Source organism: Felis catus, chromosome A3 (genome assembly GCF_018350175.1).
Source record: "Felis catus isolate Fca126 chromosome A3, F.catus_Fca126_mat1.0, whole genome shotgun sequence".
NCBI lineage: Eukaryota > Metazoa > Chordata > Mammalia > Carnivora > Felidae > Felis > Felis catus.
Genome location: NC_058370.1, coordinates 131447285 through 131472204, shown reverse-complemented (window position 1 = coordinate 131472204; position 24920 = coordinate 131447285). Strand labels below are relative to the sequence as shown.

At 48.3% G+C, this 24920-nt stretch overlaps 1 long non-coding RNA gene across 2 annotated transcripts in view; it reads left to right on the top strand.

The window, feature by feature from the left end:
• LOC109498410 overlaps positions 1-23114 on the top strand; it is a 34206-nt gene extending 11092 nt beyond the window's left edge. The window contains exons 3-7 of one of the 2 annotated variants that reach the window (XR_002741324.2): positions 10595-10726; positions 14901-15059; positions 16747-16843; positions 21663-22267; positions 22427-23114. This is a non-coding gene — a long non-coding RNA (uncharacterized LOC109498410). Of the gene's footprint in view, positions 1-10594; positions 10727-14900; positions 15060-16746; positions 16844-21662 lie in introns of both variants that reach the window. The other variant, XR_002741323.2, reaches the window with a different exon arrangement.
• Positions 23115-24920: the final 1806 nt, after the last annotated feature.

The following is a 24920-nucleotide window of genomic DNA, read 5'->3' as shown; positions in this document are numbered from 1 at the left end:
AAGTAGCTCTAGAACTGGGTCGTGGGGAGAGCTGGAAGAGTTTTGGAGGTGCCTGACAGGAAAAGCCAAGATTACCTTGAAGAGACTCTTGACAGAAACAAGAATGTCAGTGGTGCTTCTGGTGAGGTCTCAGGTGGGAATGAGGAACATGTTATTGGAAACTGGAGGAAAGGCGGTCCTCGTTACGAAGGGGCAAAATGCTTGGTGGAACCGGGTGTGGTGTTTTGTGGAAGGTAGAACTTTGTAGGTGATTCACTGGGATATTTAGCGGAGGCGATTCCTTTTTTTTTTTTTAAGTTTATTTATTTATTTATTTAGAGAGAAAGCACCAGCAGGGGAAGGGCAGAGAGAGAGAGGGGGAGAGAATCCCAGACAGGCTCCGGGCGGTCAGCGCAGAGCCCGAGGCAGGGCTCAAGCCCACAAACAATGGGATCGTGACCTGAACTGAAATCGAGAGTTGGACGCTTGACCAACTGAGCCCCCAGGCATCCCTAGCTGAGGCAATTCCTACGTAGAGTATTGTGGCTGCTGCCTGGCTTCCCCTTGCTGCCTGATTACAAAATGTGACAGGAGAGACATAAATTGAAGAAAGAATTGTTAGGCCAAAGGGAACCAGTACTCGAAGATCTGGAATGTTTCAGCCTATCTGTATGGCCCCAGATGAGAATGCTCGGTCTGGAGAGAACATCGAGCGTGTGGCTGGACAACCATTTGGCTATCAAGTGACTACAGGTATGACTCATGGATCCAATTAGCTGTCTCAGCAGAAGGGCTTGGACCGAAGGGCTTGGCCAGCTCGGACGGAAGGGGACAGAGACAGGACACGATGAAGGAACGCTGCTGGGCTTCTGAGATTTTGCAGGACAAGCCAACAGGGCTCTCTGGCTGTGAACGTGTGTTGTCCTTCCAAAAAACACAGAACTCCAGCCCAGGGCCTCAGGGCAGAGCTGCCTCCCTGGGGGACCAGAGGGCTAGAAAAGGGAGCCAAAGAGGCTTATGACCTCAAGCCTTTTATCTTCTTGACTTTTCCCCTTTGAATAGTAATGTCCGCCCTATGCCTGCCCCGCCGTTGTGTTTTGGGAGCAGATCCCTTGTCTGGCTTCACAGAAGAATTTTGCCTCGGGACGCGTCATACCTTGAGTCTCACCCATATGTGACCCAGTTGGTATTTCGATGAGATCGTGAGCTTGGAGTTGGTGCTGGAGTAGGTTAAGGTTGAGGGCTGTTGGGATGGGGAGAGTGTGTTTTACATTTTAGGGGGCCCCAGGGTGGCATGTTATGGGCTGCACTGTGTCTTCCCAAATCTACATGCTGAGGTCTTAACCCCCCCCAGTTACCTCACAATGTGGCCACAGTTGCGCCTGGGTGGCACAGTCGGTTAAGCGTCCGACTTCAGCTCAGGTCATGATCTCGCGGTCCGGGAGTTCGAGCCCCGCGTCGGGCTCTGGGCTGATGGCTCGGAGCCTGGAGCCTGCTTCCGATTCTGTGTCTCCCTCTCTCTCTGCCCCTCCCCCGTTCATGCTCTGTCTCTCTCTGTCCCAAAAATAAATAAACGTTGAAAAAAATTAAAAAAAAAAAAAAAGGGGGCCTGGGTGGCACAGTCGGTTAAGCGTCCGACTTCAGCTCCGGTCACGATCTCGCGGTCCGGGAGTTCGAGCCCCGCGTCGGGCTCTGGGCTGATGGCTCGGAGCCTGGAGCCTGCTTCCGATTCTGTGTCTCCCTCTCTCTCTTGCCCCTCCCCCGTTCATGCTCTCTCTGTCCCATGTCTCTCTCTGTCCCAAAAATAAATAAAAAATGTTGAAAAAAAAATTAAAAAAAAACCCAATGTGGCCACCGTTGGAGATCAGGCCTTCCCAAAGGTGATGAGGTATAATGATGGTGAAGTGAGGCACAATGAGGTTGTATGATGGGCCTAATCCAATAGGACCAGCGTCCTTGCAGGAAGAGATTAGAACCCAGACACATAGACTGAGAGGCGACCACGTGACGACACAGGGGGAAGGCAGCCATCTGCGAGCCAAGGAGGGAGGCCTCAGAAGAAACCAAACTTCCCAACATCTTGATCTTGAACGTCCAGCCTCCAGAACTGTGAGAAAATAGACCTCTGTTGTTGAAGCCCCCCAGTCTGTGGTATTTTGTTATGGCGGCCCTAGTAGACTAAAATGGTCACCAGTATCAATTAGATAATTTAGTGGCGGGGTGAGGGGGGTGGGGCGCGCAAGCCACACCATGTTGTTGGCGTTAAGAAGATAGATCTTGGTTATTTCACTGATCTTGTTATTTTAAAATTGATATCGTGTAGACTCGACTTTGATTACATGTCCCTTCATCTCTGATTTTTTTTTTCCATGTAAAAATACTTTCTCTTTAGTCTATTGCCTTAATAGCCTGGGGGGAAATATTTGCTCCTGAGGGTCATGGTTCAAATCTGCTTCATTTTGGTCAGAATATCTTTCTTTCCTTGTAAACAAAATTACACTGTGATTTTAAGTACAGAGACTCTTAGAAGGAAAAGTCTGCTTTGGATTCCAAGAAAGTTTCCTCTTATTATATTATTATATTTCATCTTTATTGTAGACTTCAAGACTCCTATTTTGCTTCCAGACACTCCCTGGAACCAAGCTCTCCCAAACCAGTGTCTTCCCCCAGAAAGAATCGTAGGACCAAGGACAGTCCTTGATCCCCCCTCCGGCTTCTCCCCAGGAGCACTCTAAAGAATCCCACTTTTATTTGCCCAGATTCCAACATTTAAGCACACATATATATATGAAAAAAAATAACTGAAAATTCCCAATTGGCATCTCATCTTCTGGCTGTAGTTACCAACCCTGAAAGAAGAGAAGTAGCTGTGAAAAGGTGAAAGAGAATCCCGCCACTATTTGTCGATAGACTCAACATCGTTTCTGTGCAGTAATGACACGAGTTCATGGACATCTCCTCTTGTTAATTTACTTGCTTGGTTAACCAGAAGATCTCTCTTGTTTCACCTCAAAAAAAACTGTCAATCTTGAAAAGTTCCCATACTTAGAAAACTCCGTGTTCAATAAAATTGATTTTTTTAAATGATTGTTCTCTGGGCTTTATATTCCTGTTAGAACGATAAAAGGTTGTCCAGGAGAGTGTAGGAGATTGAAATGCTCAGGCAGGAAATGGGGGGTATTTCCATTTGCCTGGGATGTTATTTTTTCTATCTTTAAAGTAGAATGTTCCCCCCAACTCCTCTTTTCCCCTGCAAAGAAAAAAACATAAACAAAACTAGACCGTTATAGATCCTGGTTAAGTGGGTTTCAGGAGATTCTGAACTTCCGGGATTTTTACGCGTCGTTATAGCTCTGGTTGATGGTACATTTGATGGACAGGTTGCAGGTGAATGACGGAGCCTGACTCTGTCACACACTCGCTGTGCATCGAGGCCAAGTCATTCCGACTCCGAGCCCTGATGGGGGAACCATAATATCTGCCTCACAAATTTTCATGTGCATCAAATGAGATAATGGATGTGAATTTACTCTTGAAACCATAACGGGGCTGTGCAGATGTTAGTCATTATTTTCAAACAGCATCTGTGACCTAGTTTTGATTGTGGTTTACTTTTGGAAGGAAGAGCATTGTAACTGCAGCTTGGCTCTTCTGGAACGAAACGAATTCAGGGACCTTAACTACCAGTGATCACATTCCAGGCAGATACCCTGCTGTCGAGGTAGACTGACCCCAAGGATGATTGTTCCTTGCTAATTAATGATCAGAAGCATCTCCGTCAGCGTACTAAATTCTGAAAATCCGTTTAAAGAAAAATCATACTCGTCCGCAGAGCATCGCCTCCAGATTCGGTCGCTGTGCTCCGTTTAGAGAAGGAAAATACTCGTTGGAGGTTTTCCATGTTCAAGTATTTCCATCATTTGTAAGAACTTGCTTTTGTCACTCGTGCACCCTTTCTCAAGCAAATTTTTTGATCGTTCGTTCATCAGGTACATTTTCCTATTAGATGGTTTTATAGAAGGGACTGTTTTTTATTGCCTAATTGCCATATGGAAGAGGTTAATCATTAAAACAAAAATAAGAGGGGCGTCTGGGTGGCTCAGGCAATGTCTCTATTGCTTTCCTGGCCCAGGGAAGATTGGGCCTTTCTGGCTTGCCCATCGAGTTGACCTTTGCTTTCTGGGCATAGTTTAATCCCGACACCTTTTATCCGTCATCAGGAAAGTTAGTTTCGAGTCTTTTACGGTCACATCGTTTTTGCTGCCTTCCCCAGATCTTATCCCACAAATCAGCACTGCCTTTTCTTCTCTTGGCCACCTGGTGTGGGTGAACCTTCATGAAGCAATCCTTCCCGTGGCGTTTGTCTGCTTGAAGAGGACCTTGTGTGGTGAAGAGAAAGGGAGGGGGCTGGGCTCCGGGGAACCCGGGTTTCTGCCCCGGATTATCTCCAGAGTGTTGCCAATGTGGCTGGCACGCTCTGGGCCTCTGTTGATTCCTCTGAAAAATAAGCCATTTGGAGGAGCTGTCCTCCAAGATTTTCCCCCAAATTTAGCTTTCCCATAGTTCTCGGGCATGTAGGATGCGGAAAGAATACGTGCTTCAGAGCCCGGCAGACCTGAGCTCCCAACGACTTTGAGAGAAGTTACGAAAGTTCGTTGAGCCTCAGCGTGCTTGTCTGTAAAATAGTGTTGATCACGCTCACCTCAAAATTATAAGCATTAAATGTACAGAAAATACTTCTGTATGGAAAATGCCACAATTCGGAAAAGAGACAACTACCGTTTCCCTTCTCCTCTTCCTGTCGCCTCCTAAAAAATTAAAGAAAAGCGACACATGGAAATGAAATCGGAAGCTATCGGCATATTTTGCTGCAGAGAAGGAATGTGCCCGAGGACTGGCCCTTGCCCCTCGCACGCTTTTGGAGAACGCGGGGCTGGGATGAGGCTCGCAGAAGCTTCTGGTCCACTGACCCTCTAAGAGACGCTGGGTGGAGCATCATTTGAAGCTTCTCTAGTAACCGTTGCAGAAGGAACAGGGGACACATGATCCGACAGAGGACACGGGGAACGTGGGTAGCGTGAAGACAGAGAGACGTGGGAAACGTAGTGACAACTGTGACTCCTAAGGACGTTTTTGGTGACTCTTGCAAGACAGCGGAGCAGAGAGAGGATCAGAAAACTGAGGCGGCTCCAGGAAGGGGCACCTGTAGCCATCGCGCCTCGGTGGCTTTCTCCCCTCCAGCGGAAATCACGATTAGGTTCCAGGGTAACACGAGAAGGTCAGAACTGACAGCGGCCTTTGGAAATCTGGTCTCATCTCAAGTCCACGTTTTATTTCCTCCCCCATCTCCCGATGGCGTAGTGCAGAACCGCTCTGTCTGCCTTCCTCTCGAGGGGAAGCCGGGACACAGGAGTTCAGGGGTGGCGCCTGGAGCCTAAGCCTGGGGATGAAATAAACATAGTGGTGGGAAACACAAGCATCTAAATTTAAGTAAAATGGAAAATTAAGCCCATTGTGCTAGTGCAGTTTGGCAGACGTGGGGCTTAGCAGCGTAGCTGTGAAATAAACGTCTCAGTGCTTTGAGGTGCCCGTGCACTCTCTATAAACCAACCATGCGACACGGTTACCGGAAAAGTAAACTCAAGAGTAGAATGCATTATCAGAGGATTTACGATTTTTGGAGCAGAGAGAAGGAGAGACAGAATTCCAAGCAGGCTCCATGCCAGCAGCGCAGAAACCCCACGCGGGGCTCGAACTTACCAAGCGCGAGACCATGACCTGAGCCGAGATCGAGAGCTGGACGCTTAACCGACTGCACCACCCCGGTGTCCCTACGGTGTTGTTTTCACCGTCAAGGTTACAGAGGAAAAGGAAATGGGGGTCATACTGACCCAGGAGGATCACTGGGGTTTGCCCACGCCGGTCGCTTCGGAATGCCTCTCCCAGGCTGGTGCTCAGGGGGGCGTTGTTCCTCCTTCAAGACCCTCGCGGACATCTAGACCTTCTGTGCGCCAGCCCGTGCTATAGGGTAATCCAAGCGGTCATTCACACACAGCCCCTGTTCAATCCAGGACTCCGGGGGGCACAGACCATTTGTCGTTAGCGTTGCATCCCTGTGGCCATTCGGGAATACCATTAGAGCTCTCTACCTGTTTGTCGAATACCCCGATTAATGAGAAGATTTTCATAAGCATTTAATGATTCATCTACCTGTTTAACAGTACCGATGGAGCTTCTACGAGGGTCATGAGGTGACTGCACCAGATTAGGTCATGCACAGACCCTATCTCAAGGCGCCTTGGTCCAGCCGAGATCTGTCATACGAAGAGCGGCTGGAGGGATTGGGGGTACTTAACGAGGGTACAAAGGTCTTAGGAAGAGCTCGGCAGGGCTTGCAATATTAAAGGGCTGGAAGGGAGAGCGTGTGCAGCCTGGGGGACTCCAGAGAGAAAAGTCGGTGCGAGTTTGAGGGAGGGAGATTCCAAATAGCAGGAGGAGTCCCAGGGGTCGATGGAATGGTTTGCCCTGCAAATGGCAAACCGCGCCAGAGTGGCACTGTTTGTGGCCGACACCTGTGATGCCCGCCTGACCGGAGGGGATGTCTGCTAGGAAAGAAGGTGCACAGCCAAGCCCTGGGGGGGTCTCCTCTGGTCCCAGAGACTCTTGTGTTTTCCCTGGAAGAGTGGTTTCACAGAGCGGATGTTTGGTCCCAAGCTCTTACCTTTTTCTGCTAAAAATAAAGCCCAAAGGCAAAAGGCAACGAAAGGTCTACATGTTGAGGAACATTTCCAGGGGCTGCTCCAGTAAGACCCAAGAGAGAGTTCAATGGCCTGCCTGACATAGACTCACAGGGTCTCCTCGTTTGTCCCTGCTTCTCCGGTAGCCGTCAATCTAATGGGTGTGAAGCTTTATGTATGGACAGAGCATCCTTCACAGGGACCATGTTGCTGTGCAAACTGCAGTGGGTTTGTCACCTCTCTGGGCTTTTTTTTTTTAAATATTTTTTTTTCAACGTTTATTTATTTTTGGGACAGAGACAGAGCATGAATGGGGGAGGGGCAGAGAGAGAGGGAGACACGGAATCGGAAACAGGCTCCAGGCTCTGAGCCATCAGCCCAGAGCCCGATGTGGGGCTCGAACCCACGGACCTCGAGATCGTGACCTGGCTGAAGTTGGACACTTAACCGACTGCGCCACCCAGGCGCCCCCACCTCTCTGGGTTTTAACGAAACAGCCCTCGAGGGCCCTGCTAGCTCTCACACGCCAGCCTTTGTGTTTTATTCCAAAATGTCTTCTCTACCGACAGGGAGGCCGCTGACTGAGTCAAATAATGCCCTCGTCTGTGTATTCACGAAGATAAATGCAATCCCTTGCTCACCCATGTAAATCGGGCTCCGGAAATAAATGAGTAAGACGGTTTTGATGGCTATGAATTCTTCTTCTTCGGGTACCTGCAGAATTATGGAGAGTTTCACATTTGCTGGAAGGGAGAGAGGTCATCATTTATTCTCTCTCGCCAGCCAGATCTACGAATTCTTTTCCTCTTCTCCCTGGATTGTTTTTCTGGCATTTCCCAACTCCACGAAACACATGAAATATGTTATTTGAGAAATTTCGCAGGCGCGTTTCAAAATTGGGTGGAAACAATGTAGAAAAAGATATCTTTGTTGATTTGGAAAAATAAGTGGGACTTGGAGAAGCAGAAGTTATTTCGGATTTAAGGGTTTGAATGACATTCCTGCGCGACAACCCGGCCAGCTCCTTTCTGTTTTTTAAATTTTTTTTGGCAAAGGTTAAGATCTTGAGCACGTAGACTTTGAATGCAAAAGTCGTCTCTTATTTTTGTCCCAGTTCAGATTATTGGCTCTGATAGGCCCAGAAGAGATGGAATTGATAAAAATAGCAAATTGCTGTTGTTTTTACATCTCGGAAAGGACAACATCTATGACTTCTGACAACTATTTCCTAGAAGGAGCTGGAACGCCCTAGAGCAGCCTTGCGAAGAGCTGCGCCAACACCGTCCCGTTAACCGATGGCCGTTCGTGGACTTTGGAACCTAAGTCTGCTTGACGTCTGTGGCACCACGTAGACATCTACACCATCTTAACAGCAACACGAAGTACGTTCACGTCCATCATCTACTTTTCATTATGAAGGTGGCACCTGTTAATTGCATCAAATTTGGAAATATACTCAACATGATGCCCATAAGGCCGAGCAGCAGAGACTTAAAAACAACAACAGATGCAGCCATGTTGGACTACTTTATGACTTTATATGACTTTTGAGGGCTTTGAGACCAAGCCACATCCCGGGGGGCAGAGTAGGGGGTTCCCCACTGAGGGAACGTTCCGGTGCTTAATTATCCTGGGATGATGTAAATCTTGGAGCAGGGAAGGAGATGGGCCTTGCTCGTGGCTTACAAATTAATTCTTCTAGGACAAACTCTCTGGGGTCAGAGGTCAGCCTGGCCCAGTTTCTGAAGCACAGAGCAGCGTGGTGCGGGATAGTGGTCGGTGACCTGCCGTTGTCCTGGAGGGGTCAGATTGGCAGCCAGTCACCTGCGAGATGGCCCGGGAAGGTGGGTGTGGACCCGGGACTGCAGACATAAATGCTTTTGTCCACACCGGTTCTCCTCCATTGTCCCTAATGCTCTGTATCTTGTTGTGCATAGCAATCTGGGCTTGGGGGTGATCGTCGTAGACGCGGGGGTAATACCAGCAGTCGTAGTAATGACAATGACAATTAGACTCCCCTATAGAACGTGTTACATCCTAGGCACTATTCTGAATACTGGGCGTGAACTCATTTTGTCCCCACGGCACCGTTATGAATTAGGTACTGGTATTTTCCCAGTTTGGCAGATTAGGGAACTGAGGCATGGGCAGGCCCCGTCAGGGAGGGTCCCAGAGGTGAGCGCTACACCGTAGAGGCTCTGCGGGGACCGGACCCCAGGGAGCATGCCGCAGAACCAGGAGGGCTAAGCGATGCGCTTCCCCTGGAGAAGAGCAGGGAGAGATGGCAGATACAGCAGTGGGGGAAAGGGCACAGCCAGCTGCTACGGAGGCCGCCCAACAAGGGTGCGGGTGTCAAAGCAGAGGGACCTGGCCCACGGCACTATCAAGGCAGCATCGGAAGCAAGCAGCGGCCGCTTCAGGAAGTTGAGATTCTCGCTAACGAGTTGGGGGCAGGGTCACGGGTTGTGGGTAATATATCAAGTGTATAAAACAGAATGAAAAATCTGGGGCGCCTGGGGGGCTCAGTCGATTAAACATCTTGACTCTTGATTTCGGCACAGGTCGCGATCTCACAGTCCGTGAGTTCGAGCCCCACATCGGGCTCTGCACTGACGGCATGGAGCCTGCTTGGGATTCTCTGCCTCCCTTTCTCTCTGCCCCATGAGTGCTCTCTCTCTCTCTTTCTCTCTCTCTCGCTCTCTCTCAAAAGTAAATAAACCTCAAAAAATAACAATATGTAAAAATCACCCATAGAGTCACCCCTGAAAGGTAATGACTGCACATTTTGATATATATACACGTTTGTGTGGACATGTGCATAAAATGTGTCTCCCCTCGATTTCATATTATAAAAAGTTTTCAAACATATTGCACAGTTGAGAGAATTATGGACGAACGATGCTTTTTCATGTGGTTTTACACGCTGAGCCTGTTTCTCACTGAAATTTGTTATGAACATGGTTTTTAGCGGCTGTGGAATACTTTATTGGGGAGCTCTCCCACAGATGGTCATAGCAAAGGGAAGAAAACTTTCCAAACTCCTCTCCCCACTACTCTTGCCCACCCTGGGACCCCTGTGCCCCTGCGCTCTCCCCTCTCTGTTGTAACCGGGGAAGAACTTCCCAGAATAACGGTTGACCTGAGCAGGTGGGCAATACATACTTATGGACTAAATGAATTTAACCAATGCCCTGTTTTGGCAACATTCACCGTCCCCGGTTCTGTCCATCATCTACGTAAGCGTGGAAAGAAATGTACTGATTTGCATTTTTACACTGTTTCATAAGAATGATCTTTCAGGGGCCCCTGGGTGTCTCAGTAGGCAGAGCATTAAACTCTAGACTTTGGCTCAGGTCGTGAGATTAAGACCTACGCTGGGTCTCAACTCTTAAGATTCTCTCTCTCCCTCTGTACCCCTATTTCTCTCTCTCTCTCTGTCTCCAAAAAAAATTAACTTTAAGAAGTGTTAACTATTAAATCAAGGGTTAGGAGCACTTTAAAACTTCTTGCTGTGTTTGGCAAACCATTTGTAGAATGCCTTTGGGAGAGTGCTACTGTCCTCTATCTTTGCAGGATTTAGTTTTATCAGCGTGGAAGCACTCATCAACTCAGCTAGCCGTATTATTCAAGATGTCATGTGAACTTAGCTGCAAAGAGCAATGCATTGAGTTGGGAGTAAGTGTAGATACTCAGCTGGATTTTGAAAAGTGGTTCTCCCGAGTGATTTCTCTCCTCTCCATTGCAAACCTGCTTCAAAAAGAGATGCTACCTCTCTCCTCGGTGGATTCTCGGTCTGGGCTCACATGAACTTGCCTGAGTGGGACCCAGGGATTCCGACCTAGAATTCTTTGTAACCAATCTAATCTCTTCGTCCGCAGCCTCTGCTTCGCTGGGTCCAGGACGAGGGTCCTTCCAGCTCAGCAGTGAGTGAATACTCTTGACCATAAAACTCTCTGCCAACGGAAGACATTGTAAATATAGAGCAACGCAGTCTGGTGGTCATGGCTAAGGTGAGTAGGAATGCTGATATGATTCTGAGCAACATTCTCAATGCCTCAGTGTACAAATGAACGGGATATTGAATCCCTGAAGATCAGAAGGCTTCTTAAATGCAATGATCTATTCTCAATCACCTAGCAGTGGGAGGCCAGGTATTAGACAACTGAACTCTAAATATGATTTCACACACTCACGTCACTGCTCAGGTGTCATACCTCTCTCTTTACCAAACTTTTTTTTTTTTTTTTAAAATCTTTCCTCCAAAGCTCTCAAACCACACAATTCAGCTACTAACCGAGGCTCACCTTTTTGGATTTCCCCTGCTGTACTGTGGTCGAGGTGCTAATTAGCAGGGAGAGGGCCAAATGGCAGGCGGCCAGAAGGAAAAGAGACGTCAAAAGACCCGCACAAACCACAAATGGGACAGCCTGTGCCCTTGTAAAGTTGAGACACGCCTCTTAGGAGCGAAGCATAAAAGTCCCCCCGCCGCCCCCCGCCGCTTCCGAACATGGTCAGGTTCGGCAGCGGGCTCCAGGCTCCTCACCTGGTAATTGGGGATTGGAATAACGCCTCTCCTCCGACTTGCCAAGAGGAGTAAATAAAATCAGATAAGGGGCAGCAGGCTAGGAAGCGATCCCCTGTTGAGCACCCCCGTCGTGCCAGACCGTTGGCAACGTTTTCCATTTAATTCTCCCACCGGCTCCGTAAGGCTTGATGGATGGGCCAACCATGGCGGGGACACCTGCTGAATGTCACATACGAAGTGGCCTGACCTCACTGCAAAGCCTTTGCTCTTGCTGCTGAGCCATGGTGAGGTGCGTGGCATTTTGTGGACACTCGGTCATGTCTGTTATTATTGGCGAGGACGGGAAAACGATGATCCCCTTGTTACGAATGAAAACAACAGATATTTAAAGCTGTTGGGAGCCTTTGTGCTCTGGGTTTCAACATGGGATTTACCTGTCCTATTTTAACCAATTCGCATGAGCATTTGTTGTATAACCAGCACATGCTGTTCCTGCATATAACTTCGGTTACATAAATCTAAAGCCTGCTGACTGCTGGCGATCTTTAAAATGTTATGAGCTGAAGGATTCGTTTTGAGCCTTGGGGCAGGATGGCTTTAACCATTCCCCGAGCTCAGCTTTTAGCAGGATAGGTTTGCTGCATCTTTGCCATAATCCAACTGAAGCCTGGATTCCAAGCAACAGTGGATGAGATTTAAGTCTCTAAGAACGATATAAACTTAAATAAAACAAGGCTTAAGCGTAAAGTCCCTGCAAAGTCCCTGTGTCCACATTCCATCAGGATGACGTAATAGAAGTTTGGAAGCAGGCGGCCTCTCCCTTCGGGTCCCCTGACCGCTCCGCAAGACGGAAGTCAACGGGGTGGTGATCCGTGACTCTCAGAAGCCACAGATCAAGGTGGGCTTTCTGAAGCCGGACATACTTGGCTGTTGGCGGGTTTCTCAACTACAAAGAAGATCTCTGTTAAAAAGAAAAAAAGCGAACTAGGAAAAGTTTTGGGTAATTGAAATCAAATTTTGTGTCAAAAGAGGAGCGAAGTAGGAGTTAGCTTTCTTCTCATTGGAGAAAAATCTCTATGTGGATAAAAACATCCTAACATTTAGTCTCATCTATTTTGCTGGTGAGTCGAAATCAGAGCAGTGAGATCCAAGGAAGGGAAAGGATTTGGGAGCTTTCTCCCCCCCACCCCTCCATCTCCCATGGGATTCTTTCTCCTCCATTGGAGCCAAAACACAGCAGATCGTGGCCATGTGGCCCCCAAGCTGAGGACAGATGTCACCTCAGCCTCCTGTTCATTCATATGAAGGGATGCAGGGTGCGACCTACACTGGGTCACTCAGCCCCTCCGTGTCTCACATTTTTCATCTGCAGAATGGGATAATAAAAGTATCTACCTCAATGGGTTGCGTGCAGATCAAGTGGGTTTTAAACATTAATTCAATGTGTTAGTTTAAATTAAATGGGCAAATCTCTCAGAACGGACCCAGGCACATTGTAGGAGCGAAGGGTTTGTGATTCTTCTATCATGAAGACGAGAGCGTGGTCCTGGGTATGTGTGAAGTCTTTGGAATCCACCTGACCTGCCTCCAAAACCCAGTTCTACCATATGCCTGACCTTGGTTGGCCAAGTCGCCTGAAGTCTCTGAGTCTCTTTCTTTCTCAAATTTAAAAATGGAGATGTCAATTCCTAACACTAGTAGCATTTTGAGGAAGAGGAAAGGATTGCATTTGATGATACGTGATGAGCCTGGTATCTGGCCCATGGCTAATTCTCTTAGGAAGTATTTGTGGAAGAAAGTACCCCTGTGGCTGTAAGCACATATTCCCACACACATCCAAATACAATCATGTTGGACTACTTTCCCTTTATCGTTTTTAACTTTTGGATACTTTGTAGAGAACCCAACTTAAAATCCCCAACCAGGGGAAAACCTAGGTTTCCTTTTTTGGCAAATGACCTCAGAAAAGAAGTGTATTAAGTCAGCTCAGGCTGCTATAAAAAACACCAGAGACCGAGGGGGCTTAAACAACAGACATTTATTTCCTCAGCTCTGGAGACTGGAAGTGCAAGGTCAAGGTGTGTCCGGGCTGGTTTCTGCTGACGTGTCTCTTCCTGGCTGGCAGATGGCCGTCTTCTCCTGTGTCCTCACACAGTCTTTTCTCACTGGTGAGCCTCTCTAGTGTCTTCCTCTTCTCAAATGGACACCAGTGTCATTGGATTAGGGCCACATCCTTATAACCTCATTTAACCTTAATTACCTAAGTTAAGGTCCTATCCCCAAATATAGTTCCTCTGGAGGTTAGGGCTGCAACATGTGAATTTTGGAGTTCAGTCCATAATAGGAAGCTTTTATATCACTTTTTCTTTCCTCATTCATGCTGACTCACTCATTCAGAGAAACATCGTGTTGTATTTAGCCATTTGGAAGCCAAGGAGATTGGCCTCGGAAATCCCATCAACCTTTTGGTTGAGGATCTCTGTCTTTGGCCCTGGGAGGAAATATGTTTCTGTTGTTCAAGCCACTTGGTCTGTGCTCCTCTCTTGTGGCAGCCCTCGCAAATGAATCCACGCCCTTACTGCACTAATACGTACTTTTAAAAATTAAGCACCTACGACGTTCCAATATTTCTTCCGATTCTCAATGTGTAGGTCCTGCTTCAGATTTGGCAAATTGGAATTTGAACCCCAAAGACCTGCCCTGCCTGTTCTTCCACGTCTAACCTCTGATCGTCATGAGTCTCAAAAATCAGCCATCAGATACTTCTGCCTTTTAGCGGCCCGCACGGCACCTCATCGGATCTTCTACCTAATTTCTCTAGTTAGCAACGGAGTCTGGAATCGGATCCAGTAGTAAAAAGAGGAGGCTGTGTTTGAGCTAGGGTGAGCCTCCCCTGGGACCTACGTACGACCTGTTTTGCCAGAGACATTCCAGACTTTCTCTTGTTCTGAAACATGCAACTTTTTTGTTGAACTTACGGAACCGTTTTACTCCTGAAAATGTCCTATAATAATTGGTCCCATTGGCATTGGGAAAGCTTATGGGATGCAACAGAACTGACTCTTTCACCAAAAACTAAACGTGCACTGGGTTCACTTTTGCTTGAGGAATGAATATCTCACCCAGCTTAGACTTGCGTGAATCAGCCTTTTCTTGTGTGGGTTTCTGTGGTTGAGCTCCTGGTGAATGTTGAGCTCATCTCCTTCCAGACCCTCCCTGACCCCTCCGGGTTTACCGTACCCTTGGCTCGGATGTCAGGCGAGTCACTAGGTTTTTCTTACTCTGTGCAGGTCGCCGGGCTGGGTGAGGTTCAGGTCTTTCTTACTCTGTGCAGGTCGCCGGGCTGGGTGAGGTTCAGGCGAGCTCATGACCATGAAAGCATTTTGAAATCTGAGATGTGGTACCGATTGTTACTATGATACTATCTGGAAGGGTACAGTTTGTTAGTGGCCCTAAGAAGCCGTTTCTTCGCTTCTATCATTATCTATAAATATCTCCTACTTACACTGTAGCTTCTGACCGTGTCTCTATAACTAACTGTTAGATCAAAAAAGACTCCTGAGGCTGGATCTTATTTAATTATCCTTGATTTCCAGCAAAGCGGGCCTAGGCTAGGGGATAGAGAAGCTTCTTAATAATTTTTTTTTTTTCTGATACAGGGACTTCCAGGCCATGGTGGTGGATGGAGTGCAGGACTTCCGTCTCTCGAGGACCAACCCGAAGAACAAAATTGCAAAAGCCGAGAAAGAGTCCCAGCGGCAAAGTAATCAAGCATGAGAAGTTGCAAAATGTGATGTTGTGTCCCGTCAGAGGCAGGGGTAAGGAGGGATACAAAGTTCTTGGCACATCTAGGTATTGCTCTGCCCCATGCCCTCATGTTCTACACAAAGACAGGAATTTAGAAGACTATGTGCTTTCCCCATCAGTGCCGCTAAATTTAGAGAAAGCGTGAGAAGGTCTTGAATAAGATAAATCCCACCCCACGGGAGATGCTGGAGGCTTGTCTCCTCCGGAGGCTCTGAGCCAGAGACAGAGGAGTTTTCTGGGAGAAATCCTGTGGCGTGCTCAGACGGGGCAGCCGAATGCTTAGCTAGCACCTGCATGTTATGGGAATCCCAAGCTGGAAACAAACAAAAAAAAAATGACCCAGAACTGGGGGGTCTGTCTTTTAAAACTTTTGGGGAGAACCCATCAGAAGCAGGTGGAAAACTGCTCTGTGGGGCCTCTTCCACCCAGTGTTCGAAATCAGCTCATTTGGAATTTGTTGAGTCTTGGTTTACGGCTTAGTAGATGGTAAGTTCTTGCGACCATCCTCCCTACGGAAGAGAACGAGTGTATTTTGCATCGTCTTCTCCTACTTTTGCTCAGTTGGGCGCTTTCCGCGTCTAGCTACTACCTGTCCTGGTTTCTACTTTCTCCCAACCTCAGAGGTTCACACTTGTGAATGTGTGCGTGTGGGACTGAAGGGAAGTTTCTGTCTGCTCCCTATTAGGACTCTCCTCCGTGACTCATTACCTTCAGCCGAAAACTTCTTCTAAGCAGATTCAAGGGATTGTCAGAGAAAGCACAGTTTGAGGTTATTTTGAGCGTTTGGGTGTCTCCACGTCCAGCCGAAGGCCTCTGAAACCTGCCAGCAGTCCGTCCCACTTCCTCTGCATTAGATCTATTTTTATTTATTTTTTTTATTAAAAAAAATTTTTTTTTAACATTTATTTATTTTTGAGACAGACAGAGACAGAGCATGAACAGGGGAGGGTCAGAGAGAGGGAGACACAGAATCTGAAACAGGCTCCAGGCTCTGAGCTGTCAGCACAGAGCCCGACGCGGGGCTCGAACTCAGGGACCGCGAGATCATGACCTGAGCCAAAGTCGGACGCTTAACCGACTGAGCCACCCAGGCGCCCCTAGATCTATTTTTATTGTGATTCTTGCTCTTATCACCGGAAGACTGGACAACTCTCTGGTGAAGGAGGATTCTGGAAGATGAGAACTGTTTGTTCTCAGATTTTTCCCCCCTTGTTTTAGGGCCAAGTGCAATTCACCCAGCCTGTTTGTGATTGCCAGGGGCCTCCCCGGGGCCATCGTAATCTCAGGGTCAAAGACCTCCCCCGCTCCCCCACCCCCCATGCCAAGGATGCTGCCGCTTGGAGTTCAGAGTCCAGGCTGCTGGCTCAATCACCTCTCCTCACGCAGGAGTTCTTGTTTAGGGTCCACGTTCAGTGTCTCTGGAATTGGTTTCAGTAGGGGATTTCTTCTCTGTCTAGATTACATGTCCCTCGAGGGTATGATCTTGAACTTCTGTTATGGCGAGGAGTCAACTGACATCCGCTGGATGTTTCCTTTGCTTTAGACATGTTCAGTAGCTCCCCAAGTCCTCAGGACAGTGAGCAGAAATGATCACAGAGGGATGAAGAAACTTGCCCGTGGTCACACGGTTGTTAGAGGAAGCACCGGAAACCGAACCCCCCAGCTTGCGTTCTTTCCACCTTGTTGTCTGTTCTGCAGGCTGCCATTGAGGTTGACCGTCTCCACAAGTGTTCACCGATGGTCCATGACGATGATGGTCACAGGGTAGAAAGGATGGAATTCTATGAATTTCTTGGTAAGTGAGGATGAATAGCTTTACTCACCAAATCTCAGGATGTGTCACGGGGGACAAGCCCTTGGGCGCAGAGGACCGGAGAAAGGGGTGTCCTCTCTGCCAGGTAGAAATCTTCAAGAAGGAGGTCTCAGAAGGAATTTGGGGGGATAAGGTGGCTCTGCAGGCCAGATCTCAGAGCTTCAAAGTCAAAGATGCGTTACTTACAGGATAAAGTCCCTGTCAGTGCGACACATCTTGCTCACAATCTGACCGTTGTCTGTGGGTCTGGCCACCGTTTCCACGACCCCCACCCTGCCCCACACGGACAGCGTGCTATTGACCGTTGCCCATGCTTCCCCTGCCTAGAATGTTCCTGTTCCCTCTACATCTCTCCGCACTTTGAATGAGGTCTACTCTTCCTTTAAGTCTGAACTCTGCTGTCTCATCAAAAGCCTTTTCTGGGCACAGTCCTGATAGAAGCTTTTCAAGGGTACAGATGACACTCTATTTCTTTGCCCTCGGGACTTAGCACTATGGATAATGCACAGGAGACCCTTCACTGAGTGTTTCTTGTGAGGATGAATGGATAAATTCTTGGCACAGCAGGGAGAGGCCATGTGGGGCTGAGATATCCTGCCTATCAGGAGACCTGAGCTCAGTCCTCACTCAGCCCCCTATAGGCTTTGTGCCCTCAGGCAAATGACTTACCTCCAATACTGAGATTTCCCGTCTATGAAATGATGTTAAAGCCTTGCTCACCAGGTTTATGAGATGAAAAAATAAGACAAGAAATGCACACTTTATACTGTGATGCAAGATTGGCTATGGGTTAAAAATCCCATCCACCCACACGAAATTAGAAACTGATTAATTACACTGCATTCAAATTAAGAGGTTCTGATCCCCAAAGGACACCATCAAGGAAGTGAAAAGACAAGCTACAAACTAGGGGGTCCTAAACGTGACGTCAGTAACTGCCCACCTCTAGGAGTAAGAACCCCTCGAGCCAATATAAAAAAATCTCCCCAGTAAATACGGACAAACGCACAAGCAGGCCTCTTGCAGAAGAGGAGACACATCGGATGAATAAACGTATGGAAAGGGAGATCGAGAGCACAGTGAGATGCCTTTTGGGGTCCATTTGACTGGCAAAATTGACATTTCCGTGTTTTGCAAGGAATTTGGATCAGTGGTGTTCCTGCTACTTTGCAGTGGAAACGCAGTCATCTTGAAAAGCAACTCATGATTGAACAAATCGGGAGACTATAGATGCTGGCGCGGATGTGGAGACACGGGAACCCTCTTGCACGGTTGGTGGGAATGCAAACTGGTGCAGCCGCTCCGGAAAACAGCGTGGAGGTTCCTCAAAAATTCAAAATAGATCTACGCTATGACCCAGCAACAGCATTGCTAGGGATTTACCCAAGGGATCCAGAGTGCCGATGCATGGGGGCACTCGTACCCCAATGTTTATAGCAGCACTTTCAACAATAGCCAAATTATGGAAAGAGCCTAAATGTCCATCAACTGACGAATGGATACAGAAGATGTGGTTTATATACACAATGGAATGCCACGTGGCAATGAGAAAGAATGAAATCTGGCCCTTTGTAGCAACGTGGATGGAACTGGAGAGTGTTATGCTAAGTGAAATAAGTCCTACAGAGAAAGACAACCTCTGGTGGGGGAGGGGAGACAGACGCTGGTATATGGGAGAAGCACTAGATAAATGTTAATTAGAAGTGTCTAGTTCTGGGCTTGGATGGTAGGGTCAGGGAGTTCTTTCTGCTTTTTTTTTTAATTTAATTTTATTTTTTTCAAATGTTTATTGAACTTCTATTTAACTACCATAGTATTGGTTTCAGGAGTACAATTTAGGGATTCGTCATTTACATATCACACCTAGTGCTCATTTTATTTATTTTTAAAAATATTTACTTATTTATTTTGAGAGAGAGAGAGAGAGAGCACGAGCACAGGCAGGGGAAGATCCGAAAGAGAGGGAGAGAGATTGAATCCCAAGCCGGCTCCGCGCTGTCGGCGCAGAACCGGACGTGGGGCTCGAACTCAGGAACGGTGAGATCGTGACCTGAGCCGCCATCAAGAGTCAGATGCCTGACCGACCCAGGGGCCCCTCCAGGGCTCATTTTAAACAAATAAGCCCAGACAACGCAAGGTCATGCAAAGCTCCATGATGACGGGTCGGTGTGCCATTGCCGATTCAATTCAGTTCAGCTCAGTGTACCTTTTCCTCAAACACCTTCATTACGTTTTCTACTGTGTGTGCACGTGGGTCCATGTTCCAAGTGTTTGGGTGGCAGGAAGGGGAGTAAGAAAGGTGGAGTGACTCTGGGTCAGTTTGTAATTGACCACAAACGTAGAATGATCACTGTAAACAACGCATGATCTCGGGAGGAGTCACTGCCCTTCCGTGCCTCAGTTTCCCTGTCTCTGAAGAGAAGAATGGACCCAATTGCCGAGTTTCTGCGGCCCCTCCCTCCATCCTTCCTCACTGTGCTCACCTTTTCCTCGGCCTTCTCCTCGCTCCGGGATGTTCTCCCCAGTCGCTCTCTCGGGGAGCCTGGGGACGACCAGCGGAGGGCCACGTGCCGAAATCTGGCGGCACATCCCCGCTGGCATCTAGCTTCCTGCTCCGTCCGTCCAATCACGTTTGTTAATCACACAATTTAGTGCCCTGTAAACACAGCCACTGCTTCATTTCCCCGCAAGCGTCCTTGGCATCGGTGGCCGGGGAAGATTTGTTTCCAGTCATGAACCAAATATGAAGGTCACATGATTTCGTGATTTTTTTCCTTTCCAAAGAAATATGGGAGGCTTACGCAGGCCAACCTTCCAATTAATCCTGAGAACAGCTGCCTTCGAGGTGGGTGAGCCTGAATATTATTCACTCTCGCGGTCATTTATCAAAGAAAAGAAACTGTCTGCCGGCCTCCGATCGCTTTGATTCACTGGAGTCTGGAATGTGGTGCAGCTGGAAGATCCGTTTCACGGGTACGATCCAGGTCGTTACCTGGACCTGCGTGGGCTCTCGAGTAGCCAGGACGGTGAAACTTCTGTGCCCGTGGTGCGGACTGCCCTGCGTACTCACACGCGGTGCCTGAGTCGGCATCCACCTGCTGGTCACGGGGCTTTGGGACACCCAGGAACCCCCCAGTGGCCCTGCAGGTGCCCGTTTACGCCCGGTGGCTCTTACATTGCTTGCCTCCTTAGCTCCGGTGAGCAGGGGCTCTGTCAGTCGTAAGTGCCACTGGACGGACGGTGGGCCACCTCCCATAAGAAGGGCACAGGAGGAGAGCATCAGAGAGAACCTGTCACATCAAAAACAAAACCAGCAGGGGCCCCTGGGTGGCTCAGTCGGTTGAGCGTCCGACTTCGGCTCAGGTCATGGTCTTGCGGTTTGTTGAGTTCGAGCCCCAGGCCAGTCTCTCTGCTGTCAGCATGGAGCCCCCTTCGGACCTTCCGTCCCCCTTTCTCTCTGCCACTCCCCCACCCGCACGCTCTCAAAAATAAATAAACGTTTAAAAACAAAGCAAAACAAAACAGTATGTCTATTGCAAACAGCTGTATTCAGGATCCTAGGAGGATTTCACTTGCCCCTAAATCTATATAGGCAAGGAGATCTCTTTTAGTGCAGGTTCCCCCAAATTCCGCTTCGTCCTGATGGATGGATTCCCCGTGATCAGAATGGACCGAAACACAGAAGTCCTCCATGGTCGCAGGAGATAAATCCATTAGGAATGGGGTGGTGAATTATGTTCTGGAACGGCAGGGACCGGGGAAATTAGGTGGTAGCGTATTGAGGGAGCACAAAATGAAGCAGAGAGAGAGAGAGAGAGAGCGAGAGCGAGTGAGCGAGCCTGAAAGTGCTGAGCGGATCCTGAACAATGGTCAGGGCTCCAGGCAAGAGGGCAGTGCTCTTACGTGGGTGTGATTAACTTTTTGTGGGTGGGGCCATCTCATAGAATCTCTCTCTGGAAGGTGACTTAGGAATTTTCGTCCCGTTCCCAGGCAGGGAAATGGAGAAACGTCTTCTGTGCTTGGAGGGGATACATCCAGGGTCACATTCCTCAGGGCGTGTGTCATTGGCTTCTGACCTAAGCAGACTGCTCGGTCCTTGACCCTCTTCCTGGGGTATCCAGCCCATGCCCTCAACTGTCACACACTTGCTTGGGTCCTCACGTCTGCGGTCTCATCCCTGATCTCACTCCTGGGGGTTTGACTCACACAACCAACTCTCTCCTAGCTCTTACCCGCCTCGGATTTCATGTCTGAACTGAATCCACTTGCCCCCAAACCTGCTCTGATTTCGGGACTATCACCAATTCCCCTCACTGAGGCTGGAATTCTGATGTCATCGTGTATTAGCCCCGGCCTTCAGAACCTACAGAACAGGATGTGTACGTATAGAAAGAGATTTATTACGAGGAATCGACTCATGCAACGATGGGAGCTGAGAAGTTTCAGGATCTTCAGGTTGAGTCGATCAGCAGGCTCGAGCCCCAGGAAAAGCCAGTGTTTCGGTTTGAACCCAAAGGCAGGAAAAGGCCCAAACTCCAATTCAAAGGTGGGTCAGGCTGGAAAAATCCTCTCTTATGCAGGACTGTCAGCCTTTATGGTCTACTCAGACCTTCAACTGATTGTGTAAGGCCCACCCAGACTAGGGAGGACAATGTCCCTTACTCAGTCCACACACACACAGTTAATCACATCCCGAACACCCTCACAGAACCACCCAGAATTGTGTTCGACCATATATCTGCGCACCTGGTGGCCCAGTCAGGGGCCACATAATAGGCTAACTTGTCATTTCGCTGCACAGGTGCTCAGTTTCAACTCAGCAGGCAAGTCATCTTCTCTCAGACGCTCCCATCCCTCCGCTCCGTGGCGTGGCCATATTCTCGAGAGCGCTCGTGGTTCATTCTGCACCTTCAAGGGCTGATAAGCAACCTGCCGGACCTCTCTGCTCCCGGAGTCAAATAAGCCACTCACACATCTTTGCATTTTGACCCAGTGGTCTCTTGGCTGTGTCCCCAGCGTGCTCTCTTGCAAATGTGTGCACATGCCTCATTCTAGAAGATATGATTACGATGTGGGACCCTGTGTCTCTGTGCAGCTTGATGCATCTCCCAGCCAAGAATGGGCATGAGAAGCCGGGAAGACCCGAGTCTGAATCCTGACTATATTAATTTCTAGCTGTGTGATCTGGATGGAGCTACTTAATTTCTCCGAACAGCAGATTCCTTTATCTGGACAGCGGTGCTAAAACCCTTTCTTCCAGCGCGGGGGACTGTTAAAGAAAATGCCCAAACGGTATCTGGGTCCTAGTGCACGTCAAAAACTTTTGTCTGATCCAAGAAGTGGACTTATAACCTTTCTCTCCTAACGTTTCATGAAGTCATCACATGCTGGATGTGCAGTCCTCAGGTATGATTTTCTCCCCATTTTAGTGGGGCTTTCCCCCAACGCACTCTATTTTCTACATAATTTTTGGAAGCATTCGAATATATGTTCCGTGTTAGTAATCTCTTTCTCTCTCCCCTTTCTCTTATGATTGATGACCTGGCCCGAATCTTCACTTGGGAGTAAGGACCAGTGCTAAAGTTCTAAGCTACAGAAGTCTGCAATCCGCAGTCGCCAGGCATGACCTGGCGCCGTTCTACTGTTGGCGTGACCCCCGTAAGACCAGAGGATGCTGCGCTCTGGGCCTCGAAGGCACCAACGTGAATCCCCACCCTGATTCTTCCCAGGAGAAGCGAAGCGTTGAAAATTATATTCAGCTGCAGGAGTTTTCAGCCTCACATTCGGAAAGAGCAGAAGTTGCTAGAGGCTATTTTCAGAGAACTCCTAATAAGTACAGAACCCAAATACAGACATGGTTGTTAACACCCTGGGAAATGCCAAATCCAAGCTGGATCGCAGCCAGCAGAGAAATGGAAAGTCCTAGATAGCTTATCTCAGAGCCAATCTGTATTACGCGGGAGGCGCAAGAGGCAATTGCACGGGAGGACACGAACTCTCCTTCTAGGCTCTACATCAGCGCCTTGGACTGACAACATCAAGGTGCATCGGGCATTTTCTGAATCTGCGAGTAGGTCCCTTGTCCTGCCCTGTGTTCTATCCTGTGCTGCCAGCCTTCTTCTCCTTCAACCCACCCATTCTTCCTGACCCGTTTCATTCATTCCTGGGGCTTCAGGAACCTTCTCTCCCTCAACAAATGACTCCTTGTGATAGATCTCCAGGCTTGAGTTTTTAAACAAGTTTATTCTATTTATTTGTTTGTTTGTTTACTTATTTATTTAGAGAGAGAGAGAGAGAGAGAGAGGAGAGAGAGAGAGCACATGGGGGAGAGGCAGAGAGAGGCAGAGAGAGAATCCCAAGCAGGCTCCACGCTGTCTGCGCAGCCTGACGCGGGGCTCGATCCCACGAACCGGGAGATCACGACGTGAGCTGAAATCAAGAGTTGGATGCTCAACCACCTGAGCCACCCAGGACCCCCAGCCTTGACTTTTTGTCTGCATGTCAGGCACCTGTTTAAGCCCGCGACAGACACCCAAACTCAGCATGATTTTCTCCAGCTCTGTTAACTCAGCACTGGGACACAGGTTCTTTGACTACAAGTCAAGAGTTTTCTGCTCTCCACAACGATGCCTTGGGTAGTTGACGTGGTGGCTAATTGAAGTTAAAGCACCCATTTAGAATGGTTTTGGGGGAAGGTGACAGAAAGTCTGACTGTGGCAATGATTAGAATTTGGATTCTGAAGATTTGGGTTCAAACCTCAAGATGCAACCTTCATACCTCTCCAGGAGCATGGCTTCAATAAATCATTTCCATTTGCAAAGAGTAGAGCAGGAGAAGACACAATTAGCATAATTAGGTTAATAGCCTATATATGTATTATTTATATACAGCTTAATTATATGTATATATTGTAATTATGATTATATATGACGTATAACATGTATCTTATATATGGATGTTGTATATTTATACGTTACACGAAAACATGTATTATATGTATGTATATTATCTGTACATACAACCTAATAATATATAATTAGTCTAAGTAAGATAATAAAAGTTAGTTGTGATGTTGTGTTTACCTCGTGCTAGGCACTGATCTAAGTGCTTCTATATATTAGCTCATTTGATTCTCAAAACAATTCTGTTAAGGATCATACTATCATGGTTCAAACTTTTAAAAAATGTTTACATAGTTATTGTGAGAAACAGAGCGAGAGAGAGAGAGAGAGAGAGCGAGAGGGGGCGGGGGAGGGGCAGAGAGAGAGGGAGCCAGAGAATCCCAAGCAGTTCCGTGCTGACAGCGCAGAGCCCGATGCGGGGCTCAAACTCACGAACTGTGAGATCATGACGTGCCCCGAAATCAAGAGTCGGACGCTTAACCGACTGAGCCACCCGGGCCCCCCTCAAACTTTTCAGAGTAGGGAAGGGAGTCAGAGTTATGTGGTCCATTTCCGCTCGTGTTTGCAGGGGGGTCGGCATGAGGCACTGTGCACAATGCTTCTGCCTGGCGCCCGCCACGGCAGGTTGGTGTCCTTACCCTTTCCCTCCTCCTTCCCCTGGCCACCAAAATGCTGTCACCTTTACTTGACGTCTTCTGTAGCTTAAATACGTGCATTTTTAGTTTTGCAACGTAGACACGTTTGTATTAAATGGCGAATGAATACCATTCTCCAAATGTCTCCCTAAATGTCCGTGTCCCTAAAGCTTCCCACTTAACCCTCCCAGGAAGGTGAGCACCTCTCTAGGTCGAGACTCACCTGCTAAGGAGGTGATAAATCACAGGCACTGTCAGCTTTTAACATGTGGTACTCCCTTTTTTCTGAAAACCCTTTTCAGTGGCTGTGAGGGCACAGAGATTACCTTCAGAGGTCAGTGCTTCCAGCATGCATTCCAGGGCTGAAATCCAGGTCCCCCATTGGGATGTGATGGCCTGGATGCATCAGGGGCAGAGGGATGGCCCTGATTTTCAGCTGACCCAGGCTCACTGGCCTGCGGGTACTCTCCAGCCCGGTCCTGGAGCTGCTTAAACGGGCAACGCGTCCACACGGGGCCAAC